At 38.5% G+C, this 24,434-nt stretch overlaps 2 pseudogenes; one reads left to right on the top strand and one right to left on the bottom strand.

Annotated features, from left to right (window-relative positions):
• The window catches only part of LOC129553089 (cytochrome c oxidase assembly protein COX11, mitochondrial pseudogene), a 114,826-nt pseudogene extending 91,680 nt beyond the window's left edge, over nt 1–23,146 (bottom strand).
• LOC129553090 (translation machinery-associated protein 16 pseudogene) lies at nt 23,145–24,042 on the top strand (annotated as a pseudogene).
• Nucleotides 24,043–24,434: the final 392 nt, after the last annotated feature.

The raw sequence follows: 24,434 nt of genomic DNA, 5'->3' as shown, positions 1-24,434 counted from the left end.
ATTCAACTCTTTGCAATCCCATAGACTGCAGCATGCCAGGCCTCTCTGTCCATCATCAACTCCCTGAGTTTACGCAAACTCATGTCCATTGAGTCAGTGATGCCATCCAACCATCTCATCTTGTCATCCCCTTCTCCTCCTGCGTTCTATCGTTCCCAGCATCAGGATTTTTACAAATGAGTCAGCTCTTCACATCAGGTGGCTGAAGTATTGGAGTTTCAGCTTCAGCAACAGTCATTCTAATGAATATTCAGGACTGATTTCCTTTAGGATGGACTGGCTGGACCTCTTTGCTGTCCAAGGGACTCTCAAAAGTCTTCTCCAACACCGCAGTTCAAAAGCATCGGTTCTTTGGTGCTCAACTTTCTTTATAGTCCAACTCTCACATCCATACATAACTACTGGAAAAACCATAGCTTTCACTAGACAGACCTTTGTCGGCAAAGTAATGTCTCAGCTTTTTAATATGCTGTCTAAGTTGGTCATAGCTTTTCTTCCAAGGAGCAAGTGTCTTCTAAGTTCATGGCTGCATTCACCATCTACAGTGATTTTGGAGTTCCCCAGAATAAAGTCTGTCACTGTTTCCCCATCTATTTGCCATGAAGTAATGGGACCAGACGCCATGATCTTAGTTTTCTGAATGTTGAGTTTTAAGCCAACTTTTCCACTCCCCTCTTTCACTTTCATCAGGATGCTCTTTAGTTCTTGTTCACTTTCTGCCATAAGGGTGATGTCATCTGCATATCTGAGGTTATTGATATTTCTCTCAGCAGTCTTGATTCCAACTTGTGCTTCATCCAGTCCAACATGTCTCATGATGTACTCTGCTGCTGCTGCTACTGCTGCTGCTGCTGCTGCTAAGTCACTTCAGTCATGTCTGACTCTGTGCGACCCCATAGACGGCAGCCCAACCAGGCTCCGCCGTCCCTGGGATTCTCCAGGCAAGAACACTGGAGTGGGTTGCCATTTCCTTCTCCAATGTGTGAAAGTGAAAAGTGAAAGTGAAGTCACTCAGTCGTGTCCAACCCATAGCGACCCCACGGACTGCAGCCTACCAGGCTTCTCCATCCATGGGATTTTCTAGGCAAGAGTACTGGAGTGGCTTGACATTGCCTTCTCTGGATGTACTCTGCATATCAGTTAAATGAGCAGGGTGACAATATACAGCCTTGACGTACTCCTTTTCCTATTTGGAACCAGTCTGTTGTTCCATGTACAGTTCTAACTGTTGCTTCTTGACCTGCATACAGATTTCTCACGAGGCAGGTCATGTGGTCTGGTATTTCCATCTCTTGAAGAATTTTCCACAGTTTGTTGTGATCCACACAGTCAAAGACTTTGGCATAGTCAATAAAGCAGAAGTAGATGTTTTTCTGGAACTGTCTTGCTTTTTCAATGATCCAATGGATGTTGGCAATTTGATCTCTGGTTCCTTTGCCTTTTCTAAATCCATCATAAGATCGAAAGCCACCCAGGGAGGCTCAATTAATATGTATATAAAACTTCAAGAAACTTTTTATATGTACTGTCATCCTGAAAAATAGATAACAGTCTCATTTTATCAATCATTTTACATATAAGTTTATGACTTGATTGCTATCACATGTTAGTATAAGAGGGTGCTGGCATTGGAAACATAAGTTGAATTGAATCTGCAATTGAATTCCAAACTGAGTGCTTTTCAATCATGTGAAGATTTCTCTTTCAGATGAGACATAGTGAGTCTTACAGAGCAAAATATTTTGGTTCTGGCTAAATCTCTATCATCAGCTGATGGCGGTGGGTGTTAGAGAAATCAAATTTATTTTGTTAAAGTTTAAGAAATGTATTATTAAATAATACTGTGATCAATCAGTAATGAATCCCATAAATGAGTCAGATACTAGTTATCTGAGATTTTTTCTAAATGGTAGTTGACTAGTCTTAGGGTATTTTTCAGTCATGAGTTGAAGGTGGGGAGGGCTCATTCGTTTTGTAGGGCTATGTTTTTGGAACAATTAGCACTGGATCTGCACTTTTTAAGTCCTCAATATATGTTCAGTTCAGTTCAATCGCTCAGTCGTGTCTGACTCTTTGCGATTGTTCAGCTTTTTGAGTTCAGCAGAGAGCCAAGTCAAGCTTCAGCTCAAATATAAATTCCAGAGTGCAGAGAGCAAGCTCTCTGGCCACCAGGAAAGAGGGAGAGATCTCTTACAAAGGGCCTCTCGTCCAGAGTCAGGGACATTTGCCAGGGAGTTTGCTGGTGGGAGACTCATTGCAGTAATTTCCTTCAGAGGTTCTAATTCATCCTAAGTTCTTGATTGTAAAAAGAGAGGAAGACACAAGAAGGAAGAGGAGGAACACTTGACACACTGTGCTAATAACTACCTGATTCTGTCTGGCATTGCCCTCCACCTCTTCCGTGAGGGAGATCTCCAAGCTAGCACTAAGGTCATACAGCATATACCTGGACTGGTGGAGATGACTCCCACCTTTATCTAGTAAAGAGACAAATCAAGCTCAAGGAATCTCGGTATTTTATATTTATATTAAATATTTGGTTATTTTGCAAGTAATTTTTTGTGGATATAATTGTATTATTTTCTTTTCTTTTTCTTTTCCCTATTGATTTCTGCAAGGAACACTCTGCTTTGGTCACAATCAATAAACTTCCTCATATTTGACTTAGTCTCCACCTTAGACTGTGACCTTCCAATACAGAGACCAATGTATTCTTTTCCTGTCAGTAATCCTCTAGCCCTATGATAATGCTGTGCACATACAGTTAACAAATGACTGATTAGAATAATGTTAAGTACATTTGCAAAGTGTCCAGTTGATAATCTCATTAAATTATTTAGGTACTTTTTAACAAAATAATTGAGGAAGCATGATCCTGTTACATAATCCAACTATAAATACTATAACAAACATTGAGAAACAATCCATTGAAAATTGAAAAGAAGCCCTAGCATTATAGGCATAGTTTTCAACTTGCAGATTCTACAAAGATCTGAAGTTTATAAGAATAGTTAAAATCAACTAAGTTTTTGTTGTGATAAATAAGCCTCGGAACTTAGAATCAAACATTTTCTAGTGGCTGTAGTACTCTCTGTATTTTGCTTGTTTTGAAACCACTAAATTCTTCACATGACCTGTGGGAGTTGATTTTTGGACTATTATATCCTAGCAGCTAAAATAATGTAATACATTAAACTGCATGTGAAGTTTTGTATAAATGTTTCCTTATGCCACATTTGTAGAATAGAGGCCTACAAATGGAAGTATGATTTCATAACCACATGCATCTTCAGCTCATCTTGGGTCCATGCAATTAATTTATTTATTAAATGTTTATCCTCAGCTCACACCAGTGTGTTAGGTCAGTGTTTTCCTCTTCCAGAGAACAATATAGTCTTCTTAACTGCTGCTGTTGCTGCTTAGTCGCTTCAGCTGTGCCCTACTCTGTGCGACCTTGTGGACTGTAGCCTGCAAGGCTCCTCTGTTCATGGGCTTCTTCAGGCAAGAATACTGGAGTGGGTTGCCATGCCCTCCTCCAGGGAATCTTCATGACCCAGGGATCAAACCCACGTCTCCTGCATTGCAGGCAGATTCTTTACTGCTGAGCCACCAAGGAAGCCCCCTTAACTGCTAATCAGTTAAATAAAAACTGATTTCAGATTTCAGGCATGCTAAAACAATTCAACTTGTTGTGATATTAGAAAGCATTAATTTCAAACTTATTTTCAGAATAAATTTTTTCCACTGTAAATTACTATTCAGGAGTATAAGAGTTCCTTAGTGTTATGAAGGTAGATCATCAGGTAAACAATATTTTCTTCCTCACTCTCTTTTCATTTCACTCACTCCCTCTTTATCACCTCTGACTTGTAGAATACAGCCGTGCTGCATACATGGAAGATCTTTACTAAATGTTCTCTGACTGAATCAATGAATGGATCTTAACAACGAATATCTGTGTGCCCACAGGTTTTTCTTTTGTAGATGAAATATACTGATAATTAAGCTGGCAATTTGATGTTAATTTTTTCTTTGTTTTCGAGAGTGCTTTATTCTATCCTCTTGCATGAGACTGGAACAAAACCAGGGTTTCCCTAGCCTACTGAAGCCCTTTCAGCTCAAGGTCCCTATGCAAATTAGGTAGGATTGGTCTTCATCCAGTTTCAGTTCAGTGTGGTAGAGTCTTACAAGAGCTATGCTCTAATTGTTGGAGCAAGACATTCTGGACAAGGTTCAAAATCTTTAGGAGAATAGCTTGGAGTAGAAGTGTATGCCAGGAAACATATACAAGTGGTTCTAATTTTCCAATATTCATTTTCCATGTTTCCATGGTTACAAGGTAAATGAAGAAGCAAAATAATCGCAAGACAATATAATTCATTAGTGAACTGAGCACTCATCAATTTAGTCTGAATTCAAATTTCCCTCCCTCCTTGTGTTTTTATGGTCAGTGTTTTGTGAAATGTTGAATTCTTGCAAGAGTCCAGTACAGTACAGAGCAAACTGATGACAAAACTGGCAACATCAAGATTTTATGAAACTATTAATAAAATGCTGGACAACTGCTGAGACTCAGTGCCAAACTATTAACCAGTAAAGGTATGATGGAGTTTGAAAAGACACACAAGGAAAAAACCCACTAATTTCTTAGAGTAAATAAACAAAAGGAATGAAGAGCATGTGTGTTTGAATCACGTAAATTTTGGACAAAGTTGTATGAGAGAACAGTAGGTGTCACAGGAGAGAACATTTTGACCATCAAGGAATTAGCATATCTGAGGGAACGCTGATGAATCTTTTTGTGCACAAAAATATGATTTTTGAGGGGTAACTTAGGCATGAAAGTCAAATGAGAGGAAAGGACTGTAAATTTGTGATGCCATAAAACTTTGTCAGAAAAATTATTCCTCAATAAATGAAGACCAATAAATATTTGTTTCATTCATCATTCAAATATTAAGCTCATTGGTAATGACTAATTTGTTAAATACAAAATAGTTTGAAATTTTTAGTTTCATTTTAAAATAGAAAATACAAATTAAACCATACCAAAAAATTGAGTACCCAATTTATTTACTGTTATTCTCCAGTATTATTTATTCCCAAATAGCAAAGCATCCTACCTTTCTAAGCATAATGCTGACAGTGTCCAAAGATATGGGCAAAAATATGAATATTTTCTCACAGTCACCAATTCCAGTAAATTTAACATTGATAGAATACTTTTATCTAACCTACCCTAAATGTTCCAATTTTGTTAATTGATACAAAATGTTCTTCATAAAATTGCTTGTCCTCCTATATAAAACCGTCTAGAGTAAGCTCTTCATTTAGTTTTGATGAGTTAGTCTTCTTGCTCTGAAACATTTTCACACTCTTTCCTTTTCATCTCAGCATTCTGAAGAACTCTCTCTCCCTCTTTTCTTCAGCACTGTTCCTCATTTGGGGATTTGCATAATGTATCGCTCATAATTAGATTCAGATTATGCATAAATGACTGGAAAGAAAGATTGTGTCTTGTTCAGGGAGTCACATCTGAAGGCACATTGATGTGTATCCATCCCTCATTTTGATGACAATTTTGATCAATGGGTCAAGGCAAAGAGTCATCTAATTTCTCCAGCCTGTGGTTACTACACTTTCTATATAATTAGTAGATTCTCTGAAGGGTAGCACATATTGAGCCTTACTAGTAAACCATTATTTTGGCATTTTACTGTAAGAAAAGATCTTATTCATCCTCCCACTTATTTATCTATTTATCTCTTTTAAATTTATAATTTATTCTTGTTCACAATTATTTTGATGCTCAAAGTAACCCAGATCTTCTAGTGGGAGCCCATTCAAGCACCCATATTCTTGTGACAGACCTACATAATTGTTTCGATCTCTTCTTACTGTTCTGTATAGCTAATGCTGCAGGATCAACTTCCTTCTCAATTGCTCCAACCCTGCAGTCATTTTTATAAGGAACCCAGGGTTAAATGAATAATAATAATAGAGACACAATGTCTTGTCACTGTATGGTTCTTTTTATTGTGCTATGCTTATTTCTTGGTCCTTTCAACAGTCAAGGCTATGAAAACACACACACACATACATGGTCATATATACATATACTCACATGCATTCATATATGTGCACAGATTCATATTTTAGAAATCAGGAGTTTGCACAGGAATGTACAATTCCAATTCATTCCCATCTTAGAGTGTTTTTTTCCTTTGTCTTTCTCAATTTCATGTGTGGTGTGACTTCCAACCATATTAACACGTTCACTCACTCTATAACATATTTAAAGTAGTTTTAGAATTGCTTCATCCATAATCAGTAATCAGGTAAATCTGACCTTACTAACATATTTTCCAGTTCTGATTCAACAGAAGTATATTTTATTATTCTATTTGAAAATGAGTCTGCTTTTTCATCTTGTGAAGAAGATATATGCTATAATCCATTTGCTATTTTGATTGAATATTTATTTTTGAAGTAACAAAGAAAATATCTTCTCCCTCATATATTTCAGTTTGTATCAAGCATTTCTTAAGTAACTCAGGAATTTATGGGAAGGAGGCTTGCTGCTGCCACTGCTAAGTCACTTCAGTCGTGTCCGACTCTGTGTGACCCCATAGACGGAAGCCCACCAGGCTCCCCCATCTCTGGGATTCTCCAGGCAAGAACACTGGAGTGGGTTGCCATTTCCTTCTCCAATGTGTGAAAGTGAAGTTGCTCAGTCGTGTCCGACCCTCAGCGACCCCACGGACTGCAGCCTACCAGGCTGCTCCATCCATGGGATTTTCTAGGCAAGAGTACTGGAGTGGCTTGTCATTGCCTTCTCCGGGGAAGGAGCCTTAGACAAGGTTAAATTATAATACAAATTAGAAACCAAAGCAATCCTTACCAATTAGCCTTTCTCAGCTTATTGTCTGGCTTAAAACTTGTGTGTGTTAGTCACTCAGTCGTGTCCAACTTTCTGCAATCCCACGGACTGTAGCCCACCAGGCTTCTCTGTCCATAGGATTTCCCAGGCAAGAATACTAGAATGGGTTGCCATTTCCTTCTCCAGGGGATCTTCATGACCCAGGAATCGAACCTGAGTCTCCCACATTTAAGGCAGACTCTTTACTGTCTGAGCCACCAGGGAAGTCTGGCTTAAAACTCAACATTAAAAAACTAAGATCGTGGCATCCAGCCCCATCATTTCATGGCAAATAAAGGGGGAAAAATGGAAGCAGTGGCAGATTTTATTTTCTTGGGCTCCAAAATCACCACAGACAGTGACTACAGCCAAGAAATTAAAAGACACTTGCTCCTTGATAGAAAGGCTATGACAAACTTAGACAAACAAGCATGTTAGGCAGTAGAGATATCACTTTGTCAACAAAGACCCATATAGTCAAAGCTATGGCTTTTCCAGTTGTCATATATGTATGTGAGAGTTGGACCATAAAGAAGGCTGAGAGCCAAAGAATTGCTTTCAAACTGTGGTGTTTGAAAAGATCTTGAGAGTCCCCTGGACTTCAAGGAGATTAAACCAGTCAATCCTAAAGAAAATCAACCTTTAATATTCGTTGGAAGGACTGATGCTGAAGCTGAAGCTGCAATACTTTGGCCATCTGATGTAAAGAGCTGACTCATTGGAAAAGACCCTGATGCTGGGAAAGATTGAGGACAGGAAGAGAAGGGGATGGCAGAAGATGAGATGGTTAGATAGCATCACTGACTCAATGGACATGAATTTGAGCAAACTTCAAGAGATAGTGGAGGACAGAGAAGGACATAGAAGCATGTGACCATGGAGTCACAAAGAGTCAGACACAACTTAGCAACTGAATAAGTTTTTGCCGTGTTCTCAAAACGTCAGTGTTAAGAGTAAAACTTTCCAGTCAGACAAGTCTTATTTTGAGGCCTTAACTCACCACTTCCTAGATGACTGTCTTCTCTAAGCAACCATTTATAAAAACCTAGTTGAGAGACTTCTTTTGTGAATTAATCATGTAATGTATTTAATAGTGCTTAGCCTCAGGTCTGGGAGAACAGAAGAATTTAATGATCATCAGTATTATTATCAGGTAAAATGTATAATATCTGTATACTTAATTTAGCCCACTGAGAATTCTAGTACCTTACTATAAATTGTGACTCTATAGTTACCCATTTTAACCATTTCAGAGTGTTACTAGTAAGTATTTCACCTAGTATATTAGTATACCATTTCACATGGTATAATGCTATGCTTTTCATTCACACAATCTTTTGTAAGGAGTTGTGATAGGATCAGTTTTTAACTTCTTTTTCCATTAGTTTATTATAAAACAACCCCATCATTTACAACTGCTGAAGACCATGTGATTGCCTAATTCTTAACTTGTACATAAGTTCATTGTTCTTTAAGTAAATTCCAATAAAGAGCTGATTTTAAAAATAGAAAGGTTATAAGTCCAAAAAAAGAAAGACTTTTGAAAGGTATAGTTGAGAGGAAGTCAGTCCATAAAATGCTGACCTTTCATCAAGTACTGATTTTTTTTTTTCTCTCTCCTGTGGGAGCATTAAGGAGGGAGTGATCTCATAGATTTCCACTAATGTCATGACCTATAGCTTCCACCCAAAATTTCTGCCAATTATGGAGACTTCGCTATCCTGCTCAGGATGTGCTTACCCATTTTCTTATGCTAGGTTGACAGCTTGTGCACTTTCCTGGTCTTGACCTTGGCTTTGACATCCACAGGAGGTAGGCAGGCTGTCAATACTGACATCAGAACAGTGCAAAGACTTTCTGGCAGCTAGAACCTGGGGTAACTTTGGCAGCTCCTACAGATTTGTATTTTCCATGTGATTATTCAGCTGGCTCCCCCCATCCTAAAATGTTAGAAGGCATCCCAATGCAAGAGGGCTGATACATGTAATTAGAGAGGCGTGGTTTTTGCTATTCCCATCCTATCTGCAACAGCTTGAGTACCACTGCATTACTCATTAGGAGTCTGACCTACTGGATACCCAAAGGGCTCAAAGGCTAGGGGTGGACAGCTTGGAAGAGAGCCAACATTGCCTCTAACCTATCGTAGTCAAGTTAACCCAAACAAGACTTATATTCTGCATCTCACATTTTTTAAAAACGATTTTAAAAGACTCCACTTTTATGTGTTTCCATGAGACCCATTATTTTTAGCTATGTTTGCTGGGTTTTTTTTTACATTTTTAACTTTAGGGAGCAGTATAAGTGTAAGAATATAGCATAGCAAATTAACAGTTTCCAAAAAAGGTTTAAAAAGTCAAAAATATGAAAATGTATATTGGAAAAAATACTCTTTTAATTATCATTTCCATACTAATAATAGAATGCATTAATGTTCATTATTCATAATTATGGGTAAGATAAGTGAAAAAGTTCAGAAGAACTAAATTTGAAACCTTTTTGTGTGTTTCTGTAAATAACTCCCTCCTACCTTACTTTATAATTTGGACAACTTGGTGTTCCAAACAAATCGGGTGGTATATAAAAACAGGTATAGGAAGATGATTGTCTTCGGAATTCTTTCCACTTAACAAAAACAAGGAGATTGAGTTTAAAAAACTGATGGAGGAAAGCTCGCCAGTAATGCTTCTATTCATGTTTTTTATATTGAGGGGAACGTTCCAGAATATTTTCCCAATAGTAGCGCTGTATCTGAATGCTATCCTGACCCTCTGGCCTCCACAATCATGACCAGAATGGTGTCTGCAAATGGAGGAAAGTTGTGTGGAGAGAGAAGAGAAAGAGGGAGGAAAAGAGGGAAGGAAGAAAGGAAGTGAGAGGAGAGAGGAAGGGAGAGAGACAGAAAGGGAGACAGAGAGAAAACATGAGAAGACAGATGAAAAGGACAGAATAAAGGTATAAAGATCAAACAGGAAATGAGTACAACGAAGTCGATTTATTTATTTTGTACTCACCGAGAACTATTCTAAAGAGATATAAAGCCATATTATGAATAACCTGTCCTCTGCCCTCTCATACTCTCCCTCCCCCTTAAATCTTGCTCTTGACATTTTTTATCTCAGTAATCAACACCCTCATTTTTCTAGTGGCTCAGCTGGGAGACCTTGGGCTCATCCCTGCCTCTCTCTTTCTCTTACATACCACATCTGCAAATGCTGTTGACTACACTCAAAACAAATATCTAGAATTCTACAATTTTTCTTTACCTCTACCAATATCACTTTGGTAAAAAGTACTATCATTTTAGGGCTTCCCTGGTGGTACAGTTGTAAAGAATCTGCCTGTCAATTCAGGAGACACGGGTTGATCTCTGGGTTGGAAAGATCCCCTGGAGAAGGAAATGGCAACCCACTGCAGTATTCTTGCCTGGGAAATCCCATGGACAGAGGAGCCTGGAGGGCTGCAATCCATGGTGTCGCGAAAAGAGTAGGACAGGACTTTTCAACTAAACAACAACAGCTATCCTTTTATGCCTGAATTTTTCTTTAGCTTCCTAAATGGTTCATGGTTTCATGTTTCCTTTTCTGACAACCATCAGTCAAAATTTCAATGAAGCAGCAAGAGACATTCTTTAGAAAACATTATGCTATTCTTTAGCTTAAAAAATAATCAAATTATTTCCATCTCAGAGTGAAAATAAAAAACTTTACTATGGCTTGAAAAAAAGTGAAAGTGTTAGTCACTCAGTCATGTCCAACTCTTTGGGACTCTATGGACTGTAGCCTGCCAGGCTCCTCTGTCCTTGGAACTCTCCATTCAAGAATACTGGAGTGGGTAGCCATTTCCTTCTCCAGGGGATCTTCTTGACCCAGGGATTGAACCCAAATATCTCACATTGTAAGGCAGATTCTTTACCATCTGAGCAACCAGATAAGCCCCTTACTATGGCTTATAAGTTGTTATCTGTTCAACTTCTGTACCTTCACTCTCTGCAACCACATCACAATTATCTTTCTGAACTCAACTGGTATCATTCTGCCCTTTCCTCTCGCTCACTCTGTATAGCGATCCCTCCATCATACCAAATATGTTCTTGTTTCAGAAGCTGCACATAATATGGCCTATTCTCTCTCTCAAAATCATCCTCAGTTTTACAAAATTAGCTTTATATCAGTGAAGTCTCTCCCGATTGTCTATTCATCAACAACTAACATGTATTTTACTCACTTATTTTTTTCATTATCTTGACTGACTGGTGTGGAGATGTAAAATTTCAGTTTCCTCATCTCTGGTTAGGATATACTCCGAGATCCCCTCCAGAATCAGGCTGAAACTGCCCTTCATGGGATCTTGCCTTCTTTCGCAAACACCTTGGTTTCTTTCCCTTCTCTCTTGCTTCCATCACTCCCTTATGGTTTTCCTAAAAGCACTTCCTCAATAAAGGTGTTACAAATCTTGTTCTCAGGACTGCTTTTGGTGAAGCAGATCTAAGAATTTTCCAAGAATAAATGTTGGGAGAAACCACTGATAATTAGAGGCCAGGAGTTACCTCAGTTCAGTTCAGTGCAGACACTCAGTTGTGTCTGACTCTCTGCCGACCCCATGAATTACAGCACGCCAGGCCTCCCTGTCCATCACCAACTCCCGGAGTTCACTCAAACTCATGTCCATCGAGTCGGTGATGCCATCCAGTCATCTAATTCTCTGTCGTCCCTGTATCCTCCCATTCCCAATCCCTCCCAGCATCAGAGTCTTTTCCAGTGAGTCAACTCTTTGCATGAGGTGGCCAAAGTATTGGAGTTTCAGCTTCAGCATCAGTCCTTCCAATAAACACCCAGAACTGATCTCCTTTAGGATGGACTGGTTGGATCTCCTTGCAGTCCAAGGGACTCTCAAGAGTCTTCTCCAGCACCACAGTTCAAAAGCATCAATTCTTCGGCGATCAGCTTTCTTCACAGTCCAACTCTCATATCCATACATGACCACTGGAAAAACCATAGCTTTGACTAGATGGACCTCAAGCTGGAGTTACTTCAGGGTTGTTTTTAATCTGAAGAAAGTTTTCTCAGCCCTAAATCATTAAGTGATTTAGATTCTCAACAATGTTATGGAAGACAAGAGTATCACATCCACCAAGGAGACGAATTTCCTAAACTGAAAATTTTTTCCTCATACTCCATTCCTCTGAGAAGATTGAAGCGCAAGGTTTGTATTGTGTGCTTGTTTGCTTTCTGTTTGCTTGCTTGTACCAGTGCAATTTTAAGAGGCAGTCCTCTCAGTTAATCACTTAATTTCTTAGTCTTGCTCCTCTTCATCTTCCCAAGATGGCCATCTTCACCTGTGAACAGTGCACTCAGTTTTCAAACTCCAGGCCATTCCTTCCTTTATAAAAACTCAAATAATACAGCTGACGTATTTTCCTCCTTTCTCTAGTCATATCTCTCAAAAACTTTTTCTTCTCTTTTATTTTTTTTAATTATGTTTCTCTCCTACATCCAAACTAGATAACGGGTCTATATGAGAAGAGGCTTTTTTGGTTCCCATCTTTTAAAATTTAGCTCTTTATTATGGGATAATTGTAGATTCACATGTATGAAATAATACAGAAACCCATATCTTCCCTTTTCGCCTAGGGATAACCTCTTGCAAAACTGTGGTTCAATATCACAATCTGAACATTGGCATTGATAGAACTGACCCCAAAACATTGACATTACCGCAAGGATCCTTCGTGTTGCCATTTCATAACCATCCCCACTTCCCTCCCACCCCTACTACCTTCTTGTGGATGTGCTTAATAGCTCAGTCATGTCCAATTCTTTGTGACCTCCTGGGCTGTGTGCCACCAGGATCCTCTGTCCATGGGATTCTGCAGGCAAGAATACTGGAATGGGTTGCCATTCCCGTCACCAGAGGATCTTCCCAACCCAGAGACTGAACCCAGGTCTCCTGCGTTACAGGAGGATCCTTAAACATCCGAGCTACCAGGGTAGCCACTTCCATCTTAACCACTGGCAATCAGTAATCTCTTTTCCATTTCTGTAATTTTGCCATTTCAGGAAAAATACATAAATGGAACCGCATAGTATACATGTTTCAGATCCGGTTTTTTCACTCAGTATAATTCTTTAGATTTATCCAATTTTATTTCTTCCCTTTTGATAGGCATCCCTTTTGTCTTCTTTTTCTTTTTTCTTTCTTTTTTTTCCTTTGGCCTTTGCACTTGGTAGGACTTCCAGCAGCATGTTGCGTAAGAGAGATAAGAGGAAGCATGCTTGATGTTTCCTGATCTGAGATGGAAAATATTCAGTCTTTTATCAAGTACAATGTTAGCTTTATTTTTTAGAATTTCTCTTTTATCAATTAACTCAGTTCTTTATTTCTGTTTCTCTGAGAGATTTCATTATGAATGGGTATTGGATTTTGTCAAATGCTTATTTTGAATTGATATGATCATATAATTTTTCTTTTTATCCTGTTAACAAGAGGAATTATATTGCTAGATTTTCAAATAATCCAGTTGTTCATAAAATAAATCTCACCTGGTTATGCTATATTATTCTTTTTATATATTGAATAATTGAATTTGCTAAGAATTCTTGTTGCCATTTTAATGAGGGATCTTGATTTGCAGTTTTCCTTTTTGTACCATCTTTGTCTGATTTTGGTGTCAGGGTAATATTAGTTTCACGAATGAATAGAAATCATTCCAATCTCTTCTACTTTCTGGAAGCAATTGTGTAGAATTGGTTTTAATTTGAATATTTGGTAGAATTCTCCAGTGTAACCATTTGGGCCTGGAGACTTCTCTTTTCAGAGTGCTTATAATTATGAATTGAATTTTTAATAGTTATGGAGCTATCGAAATGATGCACTTCACATTTGATTTATGGTAGTTTGTTTTTGAGAAAGTGGCCCATTCCATTTATGTTGTCAGATTTAATCTGTGGGATTATTCCTATCATCCTACGGTTATTCTGCTGACATGTGAGGGGTCTGTGTGGTATCGCCTTCTTCACTCCCAGTGTCTGCAATATATGTCTTCTCTCTGTTATTTTGGTAGTGGTGCTGGAGTTTCAGTTTTACTATTTTTCAAAGAACCAAATTTTTGTCTCATTGAATTTTTTCTTTTGTTTTTAGGTTTTCATGTTCATTGATTTCTGATCATGTCTTTATTATTTCCTTCCTTTTTCTTTAGGTTCTTGAGATGAAAGCATAGACTAAGACCTTGAAAAATCTTTCATGATGTATATAATTAGTACTATAAATTCCCCTCTCAGGACTGCTTTAGCTGTATCCTACCAATTTTTAGGTGCTGTGTTTTAATTTTCACTGATGCAGTGTATTTTTTCTAGAGTCTTTCTCTTTAAACCATGTTTTATGTTTGTGCTTTTAAAGTATGTTGTTAGTTCCCAAGATTTTTCAGATTCTATCCTCTTTCTGTTATTGGTTTCTAATTTGATTCCATTGTGGTTATTAAAAATATTCTGTGATTTTAATTCTTTAAGGTTATTGATGTTTATCTTATGGCTATAGATATGATCTAACTTGCTAATTGTTCTGCGGTACTGTAAAATAATGTGAATTCTATTTTTTTGGTCAAAAGTGAAAATGTTAGTTGCTCAGTCATATCTGATTCTTTGTGACTCCATGGACTGTAGCCTGCCTGGCTCCTCTGTCCATGGAATTCTCCAGGCAAAAATGTTGGAGTGGGTAGCCATTCCCTTCTCCAGGGTTTCTTCCCAACCCAGGGATCAAACCCAGGTCTTCTGCATTGCAGTCAGATCTTTTACCATCTGAGTCACTAGGGAAGCCCCGCCCCTTTTTTTTTGGTCAACTGTTCTATAAATGTCAGTCATATTCTATTGCTTGATTGTTTAGTTCTTCTATATCTTGGATGATTTTCTTGTTATTCTTTCAATTTTTGAGACAGAAGTTGAAATCTCCATATATAATTTACTTCCACAATTCTATTAATTTTTGCTTTATATATTTTGCTTGGTGCATACTTATTTAAGACTGCTATGTATCTTTTGTGGAACTGCCCTATTATCATCATAGAAAAACTTTGTCTCTGATAATTTTTGCTTTGTTTTGTCTGATTTGACTTTTAATGTCCAAGTCCCTTATACTGCAAGGAGATCCAACCAGTCCATTCTAGAGGAGATCAATCCTGGATGTTCATTGGAGGGACTGATGCTAAAGCTGAAGTTGCAATACTTTGGCCACCTCATGCGATGAGTTGACTCACTGGAAAAGACTCTGATGCTGGGAAAGGTTGGGGGCGGGAGGAGAAGGGGACGACGGAGAATGAGATGGCTGGATGGCATCACCGACTCTGTGGACATGAGTTTGAGTGAACTCCGGGAGTTGGTGATGGACAGGGAGGCCTGGCGTGCTGTGATTCATGGGGTTGCGGAGAGTCGGACACGACTGAGCAACTGAACTGGACTGAACTGAACTGAACTGAACTGAATTTGGCTTCTGTAGTTGTACAAGGAATATTTTTTTTCTGTGGCAGTTTCCTGAAATAGGGTGGTTATTGTAAAAAACAAACAAACAAACAAACGAAAAACAGGTTTCTGTTTTCCTGGATGTTCTTTGGCTAGAGAGAAAGCATTACTTTGTTTGAACTCTTTTCTTTGTTTGTTTGTGCTTTTGGATTATCAGTCTCTGAAACTCTCAGTCTGAGATATTTGCAGAAAAGAAAACCTAGGGAAGTATCATTATCTCTTCTTTGGGTCCCAAAATTTCTAGCCATTCTGCCTTTTTCTATCTTCCAGAGGCTATCTATGTTTGTTTTATGAATAATATTAAGGGGATTGTTTAGTAATGTTTAGGAAAGACTAGGAAAAGTATGTTTATTGTCTTCCTGAGATCAAAACTCAGAAGAGATTTTTTTGTTGTTAAATATTTTGTATCACACTCAATTTTAAGTGTATATGAAGACTTCAGAAACTGCTAATTTATTTATTGGTATGTTGAATTAAATACATAAAACAAGTTAGACATATAGTAAACTATCATTTATTATGTAGATCTGGGATAAATGCATTGAGATATGGTTTGGTAAACGTTGGGCTTAAAAATAGTCACAGCCATGCTGTTATAGAGTTAACTATATATCAAATTATACTCTGAGGTGCTCTTTATATCAGTGTTTTAAAATAGTAGTTATCATGATTTTTAAGTTTATAAATATTAGGTTTTGCCACTACTGAATCCATACCTTTCTGCCAAACCACAGAATCCTTCCCCATACCCTGAGGAAAATTTATTAAATGACAGTTCTTATTAAGGTAACTGCATTCTATCCTCAGAAAAGCTATTTAGGGAAAAGAAAGAGCTTTGCCAAGGTGTCCAGCAAAAATTTGTTCCTGTAATTTTATGTGGGACAAGCATTTGGTGCCTAGGTCACATTAAGATTAATTTTAAACTCTCAGAATGACTGGGAGGGAATTTTGACATTTCAGTGTTCACTTAGATAAGATAAACATTACCAGGAAAAACTTTAATAATACTTTATATTTGTGGATATATTTGGAAACTTCCATTATGTTTTTAAAATGAATTCTACTCTTATATTTGTCATTCTAAAAAGTGAGCTGCCTTATAAATTTCTTTGATTTTTATAAAATTACTTAATAAGTGTTTATATTCTATGATAGCATTTAAAAAAAGAGAATAGTAAAAAAATTTATCAGAGAGAATTACTTCCTAAGTATGTTCAAAAAGTGGTATTGTGAGATTTACCCTTCAATAAAAATATCCAAGTTCTTTATTTAAAAGTGTCTCATGTTGAGGAACCTGGTAGGCTGCAGTCCATGGGGTCGCAAAGAGTCAGACACGACTCAATGCCTTCACTTTCATTTTTCACTTTCATGCATTGGAGAAGGAAATGGCAACCCACTCCAGTGTTCTTGCCTGGAGAATCCCAGGGACAGGGAGCCTCGTGGGCTTCCATCTATGGGGTCGCACAGAGTTGGACACGACTGAAGCAACTTAGCAGCAGCAGCAGCAGCATGTTGATCTGTGATCTATGAAGAAGGATGAAATTGTAACACAATGGAAAAGGAGGAGGATCAGATTTTGAGCCATGGCTCCTTAACCAACATCTTTTAACGTGTGTTACATATTTATGATGTAATGTTCAACTAAGTTCTTACAAGGGGCTAAGAGTGTTCTAGTTTACATTTAAAAAGTCAAGTGTAAGCCGTTTTTGTACTTAATGTATGGCATAAATCCCTGTTAAATATCATAAATTTAATTATACTAGTTGTGCAATCATTTGGTTCATAAATGATTCTTAAATAGTAATGTAGTGTATGGCCTTAGCTCAAGAATATTGGAGCAATTTGATTTTTTATAACTTGTAGAGAGGCTGCAGGACAGATATTGATATGCTGTATAATGTGTATCTAGTGAAAAAATAAACTCTCTTCTCACTGTTATTGATCTGAGCCTCTAAAAAATCCCTCAAGTGAAGACATCTATGCATATTTACTTCTCAATTAGAGAGGATGCTTTTGAGATGTATACAAAGGTAAAGATGACTCAATAACTGGGCTATCAGCAAACACTCTAGGATGTAGCCCTGCTGCTGCTGCTGCTGCTAAGTCACTTCAGTCGTGTCCGGTAGCCCTAGATGTCATTATTCCAGATTTCCTTTACTCTAGCACAAATCATTTAAATTTGTCATAACCCAGTCTCCTCATCCACAAAATACAGAAGTTACCCTAGACTGGTAGTGTTCAAGTCATAGTCTTTGGAGCCCTAAATTTCACAGAGGTGGGTCGGTGCTGACTCAGGACACTGGAGCTTTGGGCTCCATTCCTTCACCAAGGAAGTCTTAATTCTGTCTGGCTGTAAATCAAGATTTTCTATAAACTTTAATCTGAAAAATAAGTTCTACTTTAAAAAAAATGTTTGTAGATCCCTGTACAAGATTCCGAAAGAAAGGCAATGCCAAAGAATGTTCAAACTACTGCACAATTGCACTCATTTCACACGCTAGCAAAGTAATGCTCAAAATCCTCCAAGCCAGGCTTCAACAGTATGTGAACCGTGAACTTCCAGATGTTCAAGCTGGACTGAGAAAAGGCAGAGGAGCCAGAGATCAAATTGTCAACATCTGTTGGATCATCAATAAAGCAAGAGTTCCAGAAAAACATCTATTTCTGCTTTATTGACTATGCCAAAAACTTTGGCTCTGTGGATCACAGCAAACTGGGAAATTCTTCAAGAGATAGGAATACCTGACCACCTGCCCTGCCTCCTGAGAAATTTGTATGCAGGTCAAGAAGCAACAGTTAGAACTGGACATGGAACAACAGACTGGTTCCAAATCAGGAAATGAGTATATCAAGGCTGTATATTGTCACCCTACTTATTTAACATATATACAGAGTACATCGTGCAAAATTCTGGGCTGGATGAAGCACAAGTTGGAATCAAGATTGCCAGGAGAAATATCAATAACCTCAGATATGCAGATGACACCACCCTTATGGTAGAAAGCAAAGAGCCTCATGATGAAAGTAAAGAGGAGAGTGAAAAATTTGGCTAAAACTCAACATTCAGAAAACTAAGATCATGGCATCTGGTCCCATCACTTCAATGCAAATAGATGGGGAAACAATGGAAGCAGTGTGAGCTCCAAAATCACTGCAGATGGTGACTGCAGCCATGAAATTAAAAGATGCTTGCTCCTTGGAAGAAAAGTTGTGACCAACCTAGATAGCATATTAAAAAGCAGAGACATTACTTTGCCAACAAAGGTCCATCTAGTCAAAGCTATGGTTTCTCCAGTGGTCATGTATGGATGTGAGATTTGGACTGTGAAGAAAGCTGATCACCGAAGAATTGATGCTTTTGAACTGTGGTGTTGGAAAAGACTCTTGAGAGTTCCTTGGACTGCAAGGAGATCCAACCAGTCCATCCTAAAGGAAATCTGTCCTGAATATTCATTGGAAGGACCGATGCTGAAGCTGAAGCTCCAATACTTTGGCCACCTGACGTGAAGAACCAACTCATTTGAAAAGACCCTGATGATGGGAAAGATTAAAGGTGGGAGGAGAAGGGGATGTCAGAGAATGAGATGGTTGGATGGCAACCATGTGATAGGTATGAGCTTGATTAAGCTTCAGGAGTTGGTGATGGACAGGGAGGCCTTGGGTGCTGCAGTCCAAGGGGTAACAGAGTCAGACACGACTGAGTGACTGAACTGAACCATACAAGATTCTCTCTGGTTCTTCCTTGCTCTGTAGGCTATGATTTGCCAATATTTCAGAGACAGACACTGGTAAGGTCACAAAATAAAATCCTATATCAGAACTAAGAGTCTAGATGTTTTTATTGTACATTTAGAATTGCAAAACTAAAGATTTTATTTGTTTGCTTTTTCATTTTGTTTTTTATATAATAGGAAAAAGATAGTGGTTCATGTGCTCTTCCCTTAAAATCCTTATTAATCCCAGAGGCTATACTGAGTCATCATATATCAGCACCCTCTTCTCCAACTCCTGTTCTTCCCTAAGATAAACCAATCTCAAGTCTGCCCATAACCTAGGTTGACACTCCTTTCTGTACTTCCCTTTCATCAGTGTGACCCCCAACTCTGTGCCCAACTTTTCTGTTTTTTTGTTTGATTCTTCAAAGACTGCTTTAGAAGTTGAAAAACTCAGCATGAATCCTTCCTTGCTTATTATTTTTTTTCTTTTTGTCATTCCTTCGTAACAATCCTACTTCTCTTTGAAGCAGCTTAGATGGTACTGATGAACTAAAGAACTGGAGGAAAAAAATAATAAAAATGTGTATTTCAAACTAATTTTTCACCATACCACTGGCAACCTGGAGACTGCATTCTAGGTCAGAAAACAGGATTCGCAAAGCAGAGTTTCAATGTAGTCTATTGATTTTTATTTGCTTAATAAACAGACAGCTTGCTGTCCTCTGAGAGCTTCAGATGAATAATGCATGGTTCTTGTCCTTGTGGATCTAGCAATCCAGGATACTTTAGATACCACACAAAAGGTGTGCTTGGGGTAGAATGGTACTTCTGAGACACAGCACTTTATCCGGGCTTCTTGAAAGGCACGTTGAAGGTAAGAACACTAAAGCCGTGTCTTGAAAGTTGAGAAAGATTTTGTCAGGTTAAGAAAGGAGAAAGGGCATTTCACCTCGAAGGAGTGGCAAGAAAAGAATATGTGGGATGAAAGAATGTCCTGGGCCAGTAACTAAGAGCAGCTTTGTATGATTTGAACCAAAAATACGGTCTGAACAGAAAATATGATCCAGGAACAAGGGGGTAGCTTATGTGCTCATGATTTTTGACCAGGAAAGGTTTGGAGTGAAAATTACATGGCCGGATTTGTTTTTCAGGTAGTTTATCTGATTGTGTGAAAAATGAACTCCTGGAAGCAAAACTAAGCCCTGGCAGAGCTGTTATGGGTGTAAACTGGAAGAGAGCTAAGGGGAGATGGAAAGGAGGGGAGAGATTTGGGGAAGAAACTGCATTGGCAAGAGTCCAGGGAGGGTCTAGGAATTGTGCAGGCTCTCAGGGGTGCCATTGCCTGCCCCCATCACCACTCCTGGCAAGAATGAATTAGAGGCCTTAGCTTTTCTCCTTACAGGAAGTCCCCCCTCCCGCCCCCGCTGGTTTGCCCCCTCCCAGCACTGCTAGCGTCACCACCATTATCTCTGTTGACACCATCAGTAAAAATCTCATTATGCCCTTTATCCCCATTTACATCAGTCACCACCAGAAGCCCTGGGACTCGCAGGTCATTCTTCATCCCTAGACTCTAATCCCCATCTGGCTCTTTGAGCGGTGAGCCACTCCTCTTCCTTCTGGCACTCCCTGTGCTCTTTCCCCAAGACTAAGTTTTCTCCAGGCATTTCTGACATATTGTATATTTTCCGCACTTCTTTAATTGTCCCACTTCCTCACTGCCCAACCCCCCACCAGTGCACACACCAGCATGCAAGCTTTACGACCACATCAATTTTTGTCTATTTATTCGTGTTTCTTTCTCCAGTATTTAGAACAGAATCAGGCACAATAAACATCTGTGGAGTGAGCAGATTTAAAAGGAAAAATATAACAAGGTTTGTCTATCAATTGTACTTCCAGGGTAGGGAAAAGAGACCAGTTGAGACTGATTTCAGGATTTTGGCTTAGATGACCTATATATAATTTTAAATATTTGCTAAAATCAAAAGTAGTTTTCTTCTATATACTGTAATAATTTTGGCTTCTTTAATTTCGCTTGGAGAGCATTCCTGTATCACTGTGTAAACACTGTGTATTTTATTTGTTGCAACTGTTGAAATGTATGTATTTATTTTTGTGCAAAACATCACATAAATTTAAGCATCACTATTTTCAGTACAATAGTCTAAAGAAACGATTTCCTAGTACCATCTTCCAAAAATGTAGAAATCATTATTTGTGTGTTATGTATCAGGGCAAAGCTATGAAGATAAATCTGTCTAAACAGTGCCTAGAACACTGGCATCAGAAAAGATGAATAAAATGAAGGAGGAGGAAAAGAGGTTTGGGGTTGGGAAGAAAACGGTGAAGAGATTTTCTTTGGACATTTCTAAGGAAAGAATAGAGGGCAACAGAGGGCAGCAGACAGATATGGAAGCACAAAAAAGTTAACAAGTGTACTAAACTCTGCCTCAGCCAGGGATAAAAGATCCATATTCTGAGCAATATTTCATGCTATTATTTTATTATTCCTTAAAATATTACTTCATACCTGAATTTTAAAAAATCCCTCTAATGCCCTTTAACACCATTTACACACTGAATTTTACAATATACAAATGACCAAACATGCATATACATAATTTCTATGAAAGAGTTTACAGTTCAACTCCTGATTTATTTTGATCACTCCCGAAGCATTACATATAATTATGAATGGCTCCATGGGATTCTCCAAGCAAGAATATAGGAGCAGGCAACCTTTCCCTTCTCCAGGTGGTCTTCCCAATGCAGGGATCGAACCCAGATCTCCCAGCATTGCAGGCAGATTCTTTACCTGCTGATTCACCAGGGAAGCCTAAGAAAACTGGAGTGGGCAGCCATTCCTTCTCCAGGGGATCTTCCTGAGCCAGGGATCAAACCCAAGTCTCCTGTATTGCAGGCAGTTTCTTTACCATCTGAGCCACCAGGGAAGCTCTTGGATGACTAGCCAGCATGGAAAGATTTAAAAAATATATAGTCAGTTAGGAAAGGAAGCTAAATGGAAAAGTGAAAATGGAGCTCTCATTTATTGTCACACACAATGTTTATATAACTTAGATATATTCTCATTTGATTATGGTAAATTATATTTCCCCAATTTTACAAGTGAGGATAAAGAATAAAGCTACTCAGCTGTAAGCAGAGGGAATGGAAATCTAACCCATGCTGTGTGACTGCAAATGGACTGTTCTTTGCATACATTGTGTACAATATCTCAAAAGAAAAAAATAAGTTCTGTGTATGAAGTTCTGTACAAAGTCTCGTACAAAATAAAGTCTTGAACAAAATGAAGAACATGGCCATCACATTTGGATTGCCAGCCCGCCCATGCTTTGTGGGCATTTATAAAATTCTACTAAATTTGGCTCAGAGGCAACGCACATGGTACAAAGAAGGGGTTGTTTTGCGAGTGTTTTGGGGAAAGAAGGAGAGAAAGCAAGAATGCATGGTGGGAGTGCAGACAAAGAGCAGCTTCTTAGTGAGCAGTGGTGACTAAGAAAGACTTCAAGCTTAGAAAAAGAGTGGGAGAAACAAAGCAATTTACAGGCCTAAACTCAAGTATAATAAAATGTAAAGACTAGGAGTTTCCACTTCATTTATTGTGCTCAGATATTCTAAAAACCTTATTTCATATTAGTGTATATACTTCTTATTCAATGGCAACAACATATTTGTCCACAGCCTCAAATTAAAGAAGGAAAAATTTTTCATTCAAAAAGCACTTTTCCACTAAAAAAATAGTGGATAAGTCACATAGGTATACCATTTCAGAGACTGGAATGACACCTTTGAGATGGGCAGGAAAGACATCAGCAATCCTATTCTTCCACTGTACTGTAAATTTACGACTGACCTGCTTGTTATTTATTTTTGGCAAGGCATGGACGGGAGTCACCTTGTGAGCTCCCCATGCTGCCCAATCCACGTGTGGAGTCGGAGATCCGGAGGGAGGTGCCAGGCTGGGGGGATGCTGCCATGCCTAAAGCACCAAAGGAAAAAAGGTAGGGCAAGAAAAAAAGTCATCCATCCTATACGAGAAGTCCTTGAACAAGAAAAAAATAAAAAGGAAAAACTGAAGAATGAAAGGCATTGCGCCTCAGCCTTACTGGTGAAAACGACACTGGTTCCAAAATCATCTTGATCCCCCAAAAGTAGGATATTGAAAGAGAGATGCTTGTAAATTAGTTGAAAGGTATTTGCATCGATACAGCAGTGAGCTGGAGTTGGGTTGAGGAGAAGAATAGCCTCAAGGAAATGACAGGGCCATAAGCACTGTTCCCAGGAGGTATTCATCAAGCAGACCCTGGAGCAGGATTGGATACTGTACCAAGACTGCTTGTTGTTGTTTAGTCTCTAAGTCATGTCTGACTCTTTGCAACTCCATGGACTGTAGCCCACCAGCCTCCTCTGTCCAAGGAATTCTCCAGGCAAGAATACTGGAGTGACCTGCTGTTTCCTTCTCTAGGGGATCTTCCTGACCCAGGGATGGAACAGAGGCTCCTGCACCGGCAGGCAGATTCTTTACTGCTGAGCCTATGGCCTCCAGATTCCAGACATTTTAAATGCAGATAATCTGAAAACTGTTAGGGAATGGGATTTTGATCTGAGGAGTATTCTTGCCTGGAGATTTCTAAGGACAGTACAGTCCATGGGGTTGCAAAGAGTGGACATGACTGAGCAACTAACACTTTCACTTTCAAAATGAGAAAAATCTGTGCCAATGATGCAGTGCCCATTAGGTGCAAGAAGAAAGCTGTTAAAGCTATAGACAGGAATTTAGGGGGAACTGGAACTGAAAGATGAGTTAGTTGACACAGACGAGGAAATGACTCCAGTGGCCTTATTGTCTTTACTTGAGTTGAAAATAATTTGAGAACTTCTAGTTAAATGAATTTTGATGGTGATAAAGAATTGTCTTGATACATGAATGTGCTGTTTAGTTTATTCTCTTATTTTCAGTTTCAAAAACAGTGTTATAATTTTTACTCAAAAATGAATGTTGGATTTCATTGATAGCAGTTTATTAGAATAAGTGGAAGTGCTCTGCAAAATCCATTTAATCTGGATTTCTGGAGCTGGGAGAACAATATGAATGAGAGCAAAAAATGTTACAATATTTTCCTCATGTTTACTTAGAATCACCTAATCTCACGTATTGGGGCATAAGCAGGAACTGTTTGCTAGAAGGTTAATGTGGGTATTTCTTGAGTGATCAGTGATGTTAGAAAAATTTCCTTTGATCCCTAGATTGCGAAGATCCCCTGA

Source organism: Moschus berezovskii, chromosome 18 (assembly GCF_049115385.1).
Source record: "Moschus berezovskii isolate FMDL1 chromosome 18, NW_MosBer_1.0, whole genome shotgun sequence".
NCBI classification, from domain to species: Eukaryota; Metazoa; Chordata; class Mammalia; order Artiodactyla; family Moschidae; genus Moschus; species Moschus berezovskii.
This window is presented reverse-complemented; position numbering and strand designations above follow the sequence as displayed.